Here is a 14,688-nt window from a genome sequence, read left to right on the forward strand (position 1 = left end):
CCGGTACACTATAAACAAAAAAAAAAGAATGTTAAAACTGTTCCAATACGGTCTGAAACTTTAAATCGTTTGCATTATTATGTGTTCGATGTGAATAGTTGATAAAACTTATTTTGAATAAGTAAATATGGTAACTATTCCCTGGATTGCACAAATATTATTTTGAGGTCGTTTTAACGTCGAAACTTGCGATCTTTGCTAAACGAACACTAAAATGTGATAAATTGTGGCGTTGATTAGTATTGATGTGCTATAGGAATAGAAATATAATATGGAAATTCATATAATAAATCCCGTTTTTTTTTATTTATGTGAGTGTTTGTTATACGGATAAATAGCCATAATAATAACCGTTTCGCACCAAATCACCCACAAAGCTATACTTAGAGAACTAGTTAGTTGTAACTAGTGGATTAATGATTAATTAAAGACATAAACCTCCTAATTATCCTAAGTACCAAAAGATCTACTACAATCATCATTCTAGTGTCCAATAAGTCAACAAAAATCAACTAACCCAATCTTTCCCCCATCCCCTAAAACTTACGTATCATGGATGGAGGCCCACATCTCTACCAACTCATGATGTTGTTGAAGTAAAAAAAAAAGTATGGGTTATTTTGACCATTTGTAGCTCATGAAACTTTGAAAGATTAAAAGAACACTAGAACACACATACTTACATCTACACTTAGCAAAAACTCAACTTTCTTTCCTTCCATCCACTACCTACGACATAACCACCAACATATTCATTTCTTTTTTTAAAAACCTTTAAACACTAAATTTTCACTAGGAATCCTTAGGTGTTGAGATATTAGAAGTATTTGGAGCAATCTTGGAGCTATATCTCAACACATAAACCTCCACCATCCACCTTAAAGAGAAACCTTCTCTAGTTTTAGACTAGTGGTAAGAATCCTGTATTCTTTTTGTCTTATTTATATACTTGTTAGATGTTTATTCATACAAGTATAGATCACCAAATGAGATGTTAACTTGTTTTTTTTTTTTTTTTTTTTCTAAAAAAAAAACATAAAGAAACCCTTGTGTTAAATTAAAGTTCTTTTTTAAAAAAAAAAAGTGTATATGTGTGCATATGTAACCGTATGTATATATGAGTGTGTAGATGTTTTTGTTGTTTGATTTAGTATGACAATATTTCTTGCTTTTTGAAAGGTGTTAGCTTATGAGTTGTTTTTTTTTCATGAAGATGTTCTTGCTACAAGTATGTTTACACAAAAAAAAAGGTTTAAAAACAATAGATGAAGCATGGGTTTGAATAACTTTGCTTGGTGATGCTTATTTTAGTTAAAAGCCTAAAATATAAGTTATGTATACATTAGTGGTAAACATGATATGTAAAAGTTGAAGAATGATACAAGAAAGTTCTTTGAACAAGTTTACTAGCATAAATCATGTGTTTTAGTGCTACACATTCATGTTTAGATATTTATTTTACGTTTATATAAACATCCAAGTACATGGGGTTTCACAAAGATCTACATATTGTATGACCTAATTTCTAACGTAAGTTGTAAAAGCTCATTTAAAAGTGCATGGACTTTCTTGAGTCTTCTTATAAATAAGTTTTGTTTTGAGATTTTCTAGAAAGTTACATGTATGGACTTCTCAATTTACATGGATTATTTGGTTATTTCTTATAAAAGTATATTAGTATTTGAACAGTCAAGAACTATATAACTGCCATATCCTTTTTACAAAATGTTTTTAGTGACAAAAACCCTATGGTTCATTATACATTTTTTTTTTGATATCTAATAATCATATTTTATGGTTTAAAAACTCCAGAACATTTATGTTACATATGTGTTTAGAAGTTTATGAGCTATTTCACCACACATTTTTGGTCGTGTACGACTTACGGATTTTGTGGTCATAAAACCATGTGAATAAATATGATATTTAGTCGTAAAATATATATATTTATTGATTTGAATTTGTAGTTTGAGACTAGGTCTCGACATTATGTGACAATGCGTGAAATATATATATTTGTTGTAATAAATATACATACTTGGGAATTCTCGGATAACCACCCACCAACGCGTCGTAAGAATTAAACATTTTAAATAAAAGGTTAACATCTCATTTTGTCTAAACAAGTTTGGTGAACGACTTGTCGAGTAGACACATATTTAGACCTAGTGTCTTATTGAATTAGGACACGTGTAGGTCGGGAATTATTTCGGACATTTGGTTTTGCTAGCATACGCACGGAACGCAATTTGTGAGTCTTCACGGCCCCTTTTACTTATTTAAATGTTTATTTAAATCGGGGGAAAATCATGCTTGGTTACGGGGTATGGTAGTGGGAATGAAATCCATTTTTTTTGTCTATTTTGTGCGAATAAGTTGGTTGGTTTTAGAGCTCGGAAGTCCTCGTGTTATTTTTTCTTTAGTAACCATTAGTCGTGGTAATGACCGCGGAACAGTCGAATAGATCTATTGGGTTTAACGAGCCCCGCTCCTGGTCGGTCGTGACCCTGTGGGAGTGCAATTGTGTCCAAATATTCTTAGACATCGTCATGGTGCACGATGTGGCGAGGCATCATCGTTATGATTTGGTTACGGGCTTATGTCGGCACATGTATCACGGTTTTTGCAAGACCATGATTCGACTTTCGTGATTTCATTAACTACGCATACTAAATTTTTATCAAATGAGTTTAAGTTTCATTTGTGTCATTTAAACCTGTGAACTCACCAGCATTATGTTGACATATTTAAGCATGATTTTCAGGTAAGTGAAATTTGGTTCGTGGCTTTACGAAGTTGCATGCATCATGGACGATACCTTTTGGGGGTTTTGCCTTGTATATCTCATCGTATCGGGAATATACTTGACAAATCCTAGGAACTTTATAAACAATATAACTTTTGGTCGTATCTGTTTTGAAACTAGAAGTATTATATTTGGGTTGTGTAAACTAAATATATTGTTATGGTTTGTAAACTTTAAACTTCGGTATCGTTGATGCTTAATCATATTAGTTGTTTGCTTATCGTATGCTTGAAAGCCTTTCATGGTCGCACCTTGCGTTTCCGCCTTCGGCGGGGTGTGACACATCGGAGTGAGACGAAATAGATTGCTCGAGACATCATAACACTAATAATTGTTACAAGTATTTAAATAGTAGATTTCATTTCATTTCTAAGAATCAATTACAAGAATTTGAAGTAAATACAACATCATGAATAATGATATACAATACAATAAGAATACAATTTAAAGTGTGTATCTAGGCATCCTATTAGATTCCATGCATCATCAACATCATCGCTAAACCTGCAACATGTTTTAAAAGTGTAGTTCAATACAAAAGTATTGGCGAGCATACAAGTTTGGTGCGTAGTATGTAAGTATAAAAACGATAAGGAACAATCCACATGGCAAACCTAGTTATCAAGATTAACATATAAACTGGCATGCGATTTACAAGTCAACCCTCTGTTTACGCAAGTATAAATGAAAAATTAACATGACCACTAGTCTACGGGTGGTGCGTTACTCCTATAGCGTTATACATGTTAAGTGGAGGCTTGTACGAAGTTAATGACAAGTTCATCACATAAGAATCACCCAGAAAACACGAATAAAGCATAACAAATAGTAAGCATGTATTGGATTGTTGTTTAAGTATTTGCATAAGAATATGTATAATAAGTGTGTTTTGTAGATAAAACATGTTACACCCAAAAGTGTGAAAACGGTAAAATGGGTCAAGTATACTCACAAAATTTGCTAAGTCTCCCGATTATACAAGAGTTGACGAGTGTAAGAGATTAAAAGGATGGAACGGCGAGGTCACCCTATATGAGCAAACGATGGTGCATGAGTAAAAGGATTAATGACGGAGGAACGACAGTGTTTATCCTAGATATTTAAAATATCACGAATTCGTTCTTATTTATTGGTTTTAAAAGATAAATAATCCTAATATTTTTGTTTTGCATCATTTGGAATTCGTATATTATATTTTATCTCCATACAAAAATTTATTGTTATAAACAGAATTATTCATTTAGGTTATAAATTTAGAGATTTGGTTATAAAAGAAAACAAGTCACAAATAAAAATCGTTTTGAAATTAAACACGTATTGTTTCGCGGATTTTTACGAAAAACGGGCAGAGTTTCCTCTGTTTTTGGACGATCCCGACAATACAAGTTGTCGTCAAAATCTTCAAGATTCAATAAACAATGAACGAAACAATATATTTATATACATATATTTATATTTTGTTACAAGGTACATAAAGTTCGGTTCCGCAATTAAAACAATATTAAAAAAAATAAAAATAAAATACGTGTCATTATACTGAGTCTCGTATACTGTTTGACCTGGGACACTAAACTAAACCATAACACACCCAAATCAAAACCCGAACCATAACACCACCTCCACTGCCTTCGTCCCTGCTCGTCGCCGGAAACGAAACCGAACCCGAGCCGGAATCAGAACCACCTCGGAACCTGACGGAAATCGACACATAACCCGTATCAAAACCCAAACCGGAACTGGGTTGAAATAAATCCAAAAGCAGAATCAAAATAGAAACTAACTTAAATTAAAACTCTAACTTAACCGAAAGATACTCGAAACCCTTACCGGAACCGAAGCTGAAAAGGACTCGATCCTGACTCGACTCAAACTGCTAGAATCGAACGAGGCTGAACGAAACCACCACCACGTTCACCGCTGCTGCCGTTATGCTGTCACCGTTTCCGTGCGACGCCGTCGTGGAACCAAGCACTGTCTACGGTCGCCGGAAAAAACGGCACCTCCGCATCTTTCACCGGCGAGACCCCCCCATCTTTCACCGTTGTAAGTTTCATTTCCTTATTGTACCTTCATGGCCATCCTTGTTGTCTTATGACAACTTGTGCATTGGTGAATACAAAAGAGGTCTTAAAATGGAAGATTTATCTTCCTACCTCTATGCATGACTTCTATGATAATCTTGTTATATTTGATGGACTAGAACTTATGATATATACTATATAGAATATATATTACCTATAGTAACCGAACCTTTGATGATAATCTAATGGTTATTTGTCAAATTACTAAGTTACATCATCTAAGAGCTTAATTCTCATTACGATTCTAATGGGTACTTTAACCCATGAAAACATTCAAACCCCTATGGATTTCATAGTGTCAAAAACGAGTATTAGGTACTAGATGGTTATTTTCTCATATATTTACTTTCCATATACATTTAAATTCCGAATTCCGACTCTAAACATACCTTGAGCTCCAATCTGTATACATTCAACCTCCTAAACTCATTCACTCGTCAAGACTTGGATAATCTGAAGAATTAGCAATTTTGTAAGTATACTTGAAACCCCGTTTTTCGTTTACCACCTTTTGGGGTGTAACATGCTAACTATTAAAACTTAACTTATACTTATTTCTAAAATACACAAGCATTCCTTATACATGCATGCATACTTGATTACTTGATACTTTAAATCTGGGGTTACACATTTTGTGTTAGACTTATCATTAACTTCGTACGAGCCTATTCTTGACATATATAGCGCTATAGGATTAACGCACTGCCTGTGAACGTTGGGTTATGTTAAATGCTTATTGTGTTTCATCTTGGTTTGATTAGCTAAACACATGCTGATTTTATTGTTTATCTCGTATGATTAGCTTGCCATGTGGAATTGTTTAAAACTTATCTTTTATGCTATGTATGAAAACCTGTATACTCGCCAATATATATTTGTATTGAACTGTATTTTTAACATGTTACAGGCTGATGTTGACGATGCTATGAAACTGAAGTAGCGATGAAGCCTAGATACACATATAGACTTCTTAGGTTTAATATGTTGTATAAATTTTGTACTTGTTTGTTGTATTGTTTTTCTTGTATTGAACATGTTGTATTTCCAAGTTCCATGTATTGTAAATCTTTTGATTATGAATGAAATCAGTTTATCTTTAATTCTGTTGTCACAGTTAGCGTTATGAGTGATGAGCAATCTATCTTCATCTCACTCTGATGTTTCCGCCATCGGTTGGGGTGTGATAAGTCAACACCCGGGTTTTGATGGAACCCTTTTGCCATGACTCTTACTTTATAACAGTTAAGCTTTCCTTGTGAATCTGACTTTAACCTGGACACCCACTTATAGTCAACCAAATTCGTGTTGTTATCATAAAGGACTAATGACCATGTTTCGTTCTTAATAAGCGCTTGAAACTTTTGGTTCATGGAATGACGCCACTCTAGAGATTTGTTGGCGACGGTAAAGGTAGTAGGAACGATGGTAGGAGTAGGAGAAATGGTAGCAGAGTAGGCTGATGGATCAAAGAGAGTGGTTTATTTTGGATTTTATCGTAGGTTTGAAGGTCTAGGACGAAGAAGTGGGGGTGGCGGAGGTATTGGTGGTGTTGGAGCGGATGAGGTAGATGATGTAGGAGACGGGTTTGAGGTAGATGAGGTTGAGGATGTGTTTGTAGGAGGTGGCGAAAGGGGTTCAGTGAATTCGATTGAGGGTTGGGCGGTTTTGGTATTTGGTGAGGCTGTGGTGGAGGGGTCATTTTGGGACGGTTCGTTAGGGAAGATTAGAGGTGGGTCCGGGAAAATAGAGACAAAAAGGGACGAGTTGTAGGGTGTTGGTGTGGTGGATTGAATGGAAAGACATGCTCGTTAAAATGGACATGTCGGGCAATATAGATACGTTCAGTTGCAATGTGAAAGCACCTATAGCCATGATGTGTGGGGCTGTAACCGAGAAAGACACACAATGTCAAACGAAAGTCCATTTTGTGGCGATTGTAAGGACGTAAGTAGGGGAAACATTGGCAACGAAAGACCCTAAGAAAAGTGTAATCGGGTTTGCGATTGAAGATATGTTGAAAGGGAGATTTGTTGGATGAAATGTGGGAAGAAAGTTGGTTGATTAGGTAGACGGCAGCTTCAAAGGCAAAATGCCAAAATTTTGGTGGAAGATTGGATTAGGCTAGAAGAGCAAGCCCGGTTTCAACGACATGGCAGTGATGACGCTCGACTATACCATTTTGTGCACTAGTATAGGGGCAAGAGACTCTATGGATAATGATAAAAGAGGTGAAAAAGGATGATAAGTTTCTGAACTCCCCTCCACAATCGGTTTGGACACTTTTTAGTTTTGTATTAAATTACCTTTCTACCATTGTTACAAAATTTTTAAATATAGCATAAACATCATATTTACGTGCTAAAGGGAAAAACCACATAAAACGCGAGTGATGATCAACACATAACAGAAAAAACTGATAACCATTGATACATAAAGTGGGCGAAGGCCCCCAAACATCACAATATACCAAGTCTAGAATGTTATGGCTTCGAAAATTCGAAGGTTGCAAAGAAAGTTTAGATAATTTCCCTAATTGGCACGAAGTACATAATGAAGAACAATGTTTGAGTGGATGCCCATGAAAATTGCCTAGAAGAGTTGGCATCACGGTTGTCATGGTTTCGGTTGTTGAAATTGCCATGTGAATTTCCCAGGTAATTCCCATGACGATTTCCTCGATTACCTTTGAAAGAACGAGAATCATAGGAAGCTTGTGGTTGTTTATTTGAAGATGCAATAGGGTTAAATTGGTACCCTAATTGACTGGCTAACAATTGTAGGCTGTTAAGTTGAGACTGAATAGCAGTGATATTCGGTGCTAATGATCCAGTCGTGGCACCAAAGACTTGTGGAGATATGGCAGCAGGTGTAGAGCTACTATTGGTATTAATCATATAGTCATGATCATGAAGAAGGCCAGGTAGTTCGTTGAAGATGATGGGTGGGTGACGAGCTAACAGGTTAGACTTTAAACCATTGTATTCTTCCTAGAGACCTGAGATAACAAGCATCACTAGATCCTTATCCTTTATTGGTTCACCAATGTTTACGAGGGCAGTAGCATAGTCTTGTGCTCCAGTAAGATAGGCAGTTGGGTTTTCATCTCCTTTCATGATTCAAAAGAATTGTGTTTTTAGAGTGTACTCATGGGATGAAGAAGTTTGGCCTTGAACATGCTAAAAAGTTGCTTCAGATATGGTAGATGTATTGAGCATATGAACGTGTACATTATTAGCTATCCAATCCAATGTGGATAACTGGGTTATCACTGGTTGTGGTTCCAGAGGTTACGGTTTTGTTTAGGCATGGTATAGTACCATCTACGTAGCCAAATAAATTGTTAGATACCAAGAATGGTTGATCATGGCCTTCCAATATCTGTAATTCGTAGGAGAAAGAGTGAAGGCGAATTTAGGGAAATTGAGGAGTTTTTTCTATTATAATAAGTGCTGCAATAGTTGCCATGTTGATCAGAATTGGTTTGATGCAGAAAGTTTGATGTTGGAATTAGGTTATAACACTGTATGTAGGAATTACAGCAGCAGCATGTCGGAATTAGGGTTTGATACAAGTAGGAATTACTATATGTTCTGTAGGTCAGAAGTACAACAGCGGTAGGTCGATTTTTTTTTTGTTGGCGGTAAGAGGCAGCATAATTAGGTTTTGGTTTTTTTGGCTCTGATGCCGAGAAAGACCGTGAGTTGTAATTTGTAACTGACTTAAGGGTAAATTAAACTTTTCGTCCTTTATGTTTGTATATGATTGCAATGGATAGATTTTAACTTCAATAATTACAATCATAATCCTTTATTTGCAAAACCCATTTCACCTTACGTCCTTTAGCCCTAACCTTGTTAAAATTTTCAGTTAAGTATGGCATGTGCCTTGCATATGAGGGTAGATTGGTAATTTTTGTAACACCCCGTGTTTTGGAATGTCTAAGTCAAAGTCAAAGTCCAAGTCAAGTTTGACTGTAAATAGTCTATTTTATGTTTTGTATTATGTGGAGTAAGTGTTATTTATCAAAAGAATCGAAGTAATCGAATGTTTAATCGACGCGAAACGCTTTACGACTGTGAATAGTAGGAAGTAGCAATGCGATAAACTTAATCAATCAATAATCAAGCTAACCGAATCATCAATCGAACTCGAAACTTGAATTATGCGAAATTGGTGTTATTATACGTGTGTGTGTGCCTTATGTGTTACTTGTGCGTGTTTACTTTATGTTATGTGTGGTGATCAATCGAATCGAAACTCGAAACTCAATCGAACTCAATCGAAATCAAATATGGAATGTAGATGCTTGTATGTAGATATAATGGTTGGGATTAAAAGTAATTTGAATAGGAAACTCTATCGTACTCGTATCATCTTCAATCGAAATCGAAATATCAGAAATCGTCGCACTGAACGCTCAAAACAGGCTGTGGATCGATCAGGCTCCTAGCCGATCGAACGGCCCAGCCGATCGGACAGACTGTCCGATCGAGCAGGCTGTCCGATCGGGATGCCTGGCCGATCGACCAGCCCTTTCCCCTTTTGGAAGCCTATAAATAGGCCTGTCATTATCATTCTTTCCACTTTTGGAAACCCTCTGACCGACCAGCTCGTGCTCCCCTTCTTTTCTCAGATATCTTCCGATTTCGGTAAGTTTTCATCCTAAATCTTGTACTTTCTTGATCAATACATGCTCTGATGTGTACGAGGTGTTATATGTTTTAGGTATATATTTTAAGCCCTTTTTTACACTTCTTTAGCCAAGTTTTAAATTTATAAAACACGATATTTACTAACACTAAACACACATATGGGCAAGTGCACCCATCGTGGACGTAGTATAGTGTTGGTAAGATACCGAGGTCGTCCAAGGACACAAGAGCTTTTAGTATCGGTTTATCCTCAACGTCTAATCAAATCAAAATGTTAGAAAAGATTTTTTTAAACTAAGAAAATAAAACTAATTAAAATGCTGAAAAAGAAAATAAAAACAGATAGACAAGATGAATCACTTGGATCCGACTCGTGTGTTAGTGTAACCTTTGATTATTTTCGCACCTTTGCACTTGTTTAATAGATTATCTTAGTTATTGTAGTAGGCCCCTCTTTTGAAGGTGACGTTACCCTCAACCCAGTAGTTTGAGTCAGCAAGGATACAATCCTAAAGGGTTGGATTATTAAAAGATAATTAATTAAGTTATTAATGCATAATGTGGTAGGACCCTCTTTTGAAGTTGACGTTACCCTCAGCTAAGTAGTCTGAGTCAGCAGGGATACAGTCCTAAGTAGCTGGGTTAAAGTTTTAATAGTAGTTTAACTTATGAGGGGATCAAAGAGTTTGGACCCCCGCCATCCAATACCTTTGCAGGATCTATACACTGAACAATGGCAAGACTCTTACCAAACCGTTCCCCTAACCCCCGACCAGGTAGCCAACATACCTCCATATAGACCGTGGAGATATGAATGGTGAAAATCTTTTGTTTTATATAGACAGTAAAATAATGCCAAGACACCACGGACAAACGATAGGGAAGAATCACCTTCAACATAAGAAACAAGTAATTAAAGTCACTAATACAAAACCAATTAAAAAGTGCAAAAGATTAAAGATAAAAAGTATTACACTAAACACTTGTCTTCACTAAGTGATGTAAGAGACTTAGGCAAACATGGCCTTTGATTGTCAAGAACTCTTACGATCAATCTTGGATCCCGAGACGACTCACACACTCTATGATGGACAATGAATGATGGTGTTGATGATGGTGTTGTGATGGTGGTGGGTGGTGGGTGAAGTGTGAGAGAGGTGGTGTGCCAAGGGATGAGTTGAAATGGCTCCAAGCACTCCTATTTATAGGCTGAACAGAAGCCTGGGCACGGCCCCGTGCCCGCTGGGCACGACTCGATGTCCGTCTGACACTCTCTCTCTTCATTAATTGTAATTCGCAATTACAATAAATGCGCCTGCAGCATTCTGACCACGCCCCGTGTCCGCTGGGCACGGCCCCATGGTGGGCAGTAGAAACTTCTATAGGTTTGTCTTTTCTGCTGCTTCTTGGGCACGGCCCCGTGCTCGCTGAGCACAGGGCGTGTTCAGTCTTCTGATTTCTTTGTTTTGCTTGGGAAGATGCTGTCGGGAGGGTCGGCATATCACTTTTGTTCCTTTTCATGTAATTATGTTAGATTTTGCTGTCTTTTTGCTTCTTTTGTTATTTTGAGCTCATTTAATCCTGAAAATGCAAAAGGAAGACAAAAGCAAACTTTTTCCAACATTAGTACTAAAAAAGGGTTAGTTTTAAGCCATTATTGATGTAATTTATATGTTGCATTTTTTGCACATCAAATACCCCCACACTTGAATCTTTGCTTGTCCTCAAGCAAAACTTTTTATAATGTGGCTTTATTCAGTCCCAAATGGAATGGGTAGAAGAGAAGGTTTTTGGACTTGTCATAGAGTGTCGGGATTTTTCCAAGATCGTCTAGGTTTTATTTTTATTTATTTACAATCCTATTCGTCATGATTTATTAAAAACATTTCATAAGACAAATTATTTATTAAGGCATAACATACCTCTTTAAAATTCCATTTATATACAAGTTCACATACCTAACGGAGGAAATCACTCACACTCGGCCGAAGGTGTATTTTTAGTGAATCACTCGAGAGCGGCATGGAACTTATTCCTACCATAAGCTTGCCAAGCAATCAATCCTCCTCCTCCTTTTTAACTTTATACCTTTGTAAATATCAAGAGGAATTTTTGGGTGAAGGGTTAGGCTTGGGCTAAAGGTGGGTGGTTGGGTTAGTGGTTAGTAGAAAAGGGCGAAAGGCGTAAAAAGCGTTCGGTTTTCGTAAAACATTTTGTTTTTGTGACTTTTTATTTTCAATGAAGTATTTATTCAAACAAGCCTTTGTTTGAGGAGCTTTGTTTGTTTATTTCCAACTTCATCATATATATATATATATATATATATATATATATATATATATATTTCAAGGGAGTCACACGAAAACCGAGCTTTGTTACTAAAATAAAGGTTAAAAATGAAAAAGGGGTTTTGGTGGGTAAAAGGGTTTTGGGTTAAGAAATGAAAAGGTTTAGGCTCAAAGGGGTTAACTAGGGGGAATTTTTGGGTAAGTGAAAAAAAATGAAAATAATGGTGTTGAAAGAAAAAGGGTTAGTCCTAATGCCTCCATCATTTACTTACTTGGGTTTAAGTTGGTAAGGACCGGGAATGAATTGTCGTGGCAAGTTCTAGAGTCGTAAGAACCAAGCGGCTATTCACACAAGAAACGAAAAATGAGCATTTAGTGTAAAGATGTATATTTGTATGCTCAATAAAGGCTCAAAACTCACTTTTGTGGGAATGGGGTTTTTATGTGATCAAGTATATATAATCAAATTTTAACTAAGTTTGTCATGTCGTTTCATAATTTTCTTATGTTGGTTCTTTTTATCACGACGCTATCGGTTGTAAATTTATAAAAATATAACCTTATTAGAATTTGAATTCCCAACTTAAACTTAGACAAGTAAAAAAAATTGAATTTTTTTTTTAAAAAAAATTGGGGTGATTAGCGGTCCCAATAGAGTTTTGTGTAAGGTTTGTAATTAGGACTTGCAAAATTCAAGGTTTTAGCATCCCCCCACACTTAAATTACACATTTTCCTCAATGTGTCCCAAAAATAAGTTTTTAGGTTGATTGAATGTGTAAAATTGTGCTAAAAGCAAAATTTTATGTTACTGGCAGTCTGGACACGCCCCCGTGGTGACCGGGCACGGCCCTGTGTTCAGGTGCCAGTAACAAGAATTAAAGAAAAGAAACAGAATCCTGAACACGGGGGCGTGTTCAGTGAACACGGCCCATGTCCAGTTACCTGAACTGGGCAATTTTCTGCACGATGTTCAGCACGGGGCCGTGTTGGCTGGACACGGACCGTGCTGAGCTTACTGTAATGAAGAAATTGTTGTCGGATGGCCCTGTTTTCGTGCATGGGGCTATGTTTCTAGTTTCCCTTGTTATCCTTGACCATCCCGAGTGTGTTTTATTCATGCAAATTAAAACTAAAAGATTAAACTAAACTAAGGATAGTTCCGCGGAATGCCTCCGTGGTGCGCCACGTTTATAAGGGTCCTTGGCTAGACCCAAGGTGAGGTTATATGTTTTTCGAGCAGGATGTTTTGCATCCCATGTTGCACCGTCGGAGAGCATCATCCAAACTCGAATCAATAACCTTCATGTAATTGACCGGGTCATCGTCCTCTATTCTCTTCCCAACTCCGAACTTTACTTCATTCTCCCCATATTTTAAAGTGAGTGTTCCGTCATTCATGTCCACCACTGCTTGTGCGGTGGCTAGAAATGGCCTCCCTAGTATGAGGGGGACTTCGGTGTCTTCTTCCATATCAAGTATGACAAAGTCGGCCGGGTAGACGAAATTGTCGACCTTGACTAGTAGATTTTCAGCGACACCTTGCGGGAATTTGACGGATCGATCAACAAGTTGTATACTCATCTTTGTAGGACTCGTTTTTCCTAAGCCGAGTCTTTTGAACATTGATGCGGGCATGAGGTTAATGCTAGCCCCAAGGTTGGCTAGTGCATTACGAACAGGGGAGTCCCCGATCAAGTAAGGAATTGTGAAGCTTCCGGGATCAATTTTCTTTTGGGGGAGTTTGTTGAGTACGAGGGCGGAGCATTCTTCGCCTAAGTTAACTAATTGCAATGTTTCAATTTTCCTTTTATGAGTGAGGAAGTCCCTCATGAATTTTGAGTATTTAGGCCTTTGGGTTAGGACGTCAATGAAAGGAATGTTGACATGCAATTGTTTTAGTAGACTTTCGAATTTTGGGAATTGCTCATTGGTCTTTTGACGGATTAACCTACCGGGGTACGGAACCGGAGGAGCCTTGGTGGGCTCTGGTGATGGAGGAGTAACTTTCTCTTGTTGTGGCGGTGATGCGATCTCCTCAGTAGGCGGTGGCCCTTCCGTGGGACCTACGATACGGTTCCGTAGAGTGATGAGATGAACTTGTGCCTTTGGGTTTGTTTCGGTATTACTTGGTAACGCGCCTTGCGGTCTCTCGGAGAAATTTTGGGCTAGTTGATTTATTTGTTTTTCGATGTTTTGTATACTAGCTTGTTGATTTCTAAAATTTGATTCTAATTGTAGAAACCTATCTGAGTTTTTCTTTTCAGTGTCGGAGATGACGCGAGATATAGTATCTTCAAGCCTTTCTCGTCCACCTTGTTGTTGAGGGAAAATTTGTTACTCATTTCTTGGTTGTTGAAAGTTTGTTCGTTGATTTATGCTTTGTTGGTTACTACTATTGTCGGGTTCTCTCCAACCAAGGTTAGGGTGGTTGCGCCATCCTTGGTTGTAGGTGCCCGTTGCAGGACCCGATGGCCTAGGTCTATTATCAATGTAGTTTACCGATTCTGGTTGGTCATCTGTTTCTTTCATACAACTCCAATTTTCATGTGGCCCACCACACCCTTCACAAGCCATAACCAAGACTGTTTTTGTCATCTCTAACTTTTTAATTTTAGAAGAAAGGGCCTCGATTTGGGCTTGTAAAGAGGTGCTTTCATCAACCTTATGGGCGGCCGGGGCAATAGATTTATTGCCTCGGGGAGTGTGCCACTGGAAATTGGTTTGAGCAATTTCCTCAATTTGATTATATATTTCATGCGGGCGGCGATTACCTAAAAGTCCCCCGGAGCTAGAGTCAAGTGTTTGTCTTGTGTGTGGCAACAACCCATTATAGAAAGTGGATACTTGTTGCCATATCGCA

The sequence above is a fragment of the Helianthus annuus genome, chromosome 7, assembly GCF_002127325.2.
Source record: "Helianthus annuus cultivar XRQ/B chromosome 7, HanXRQr2.0-SUNRISE, whole genome shotgun sequence".
In the NCBI taxonomy this organism is placed as follows: Eukaryota; Viridiplantae; Streptophyta; class Magnoliopsida; order Asterales; family Asteraceae; genus Helianthus; species Helianthus annuus.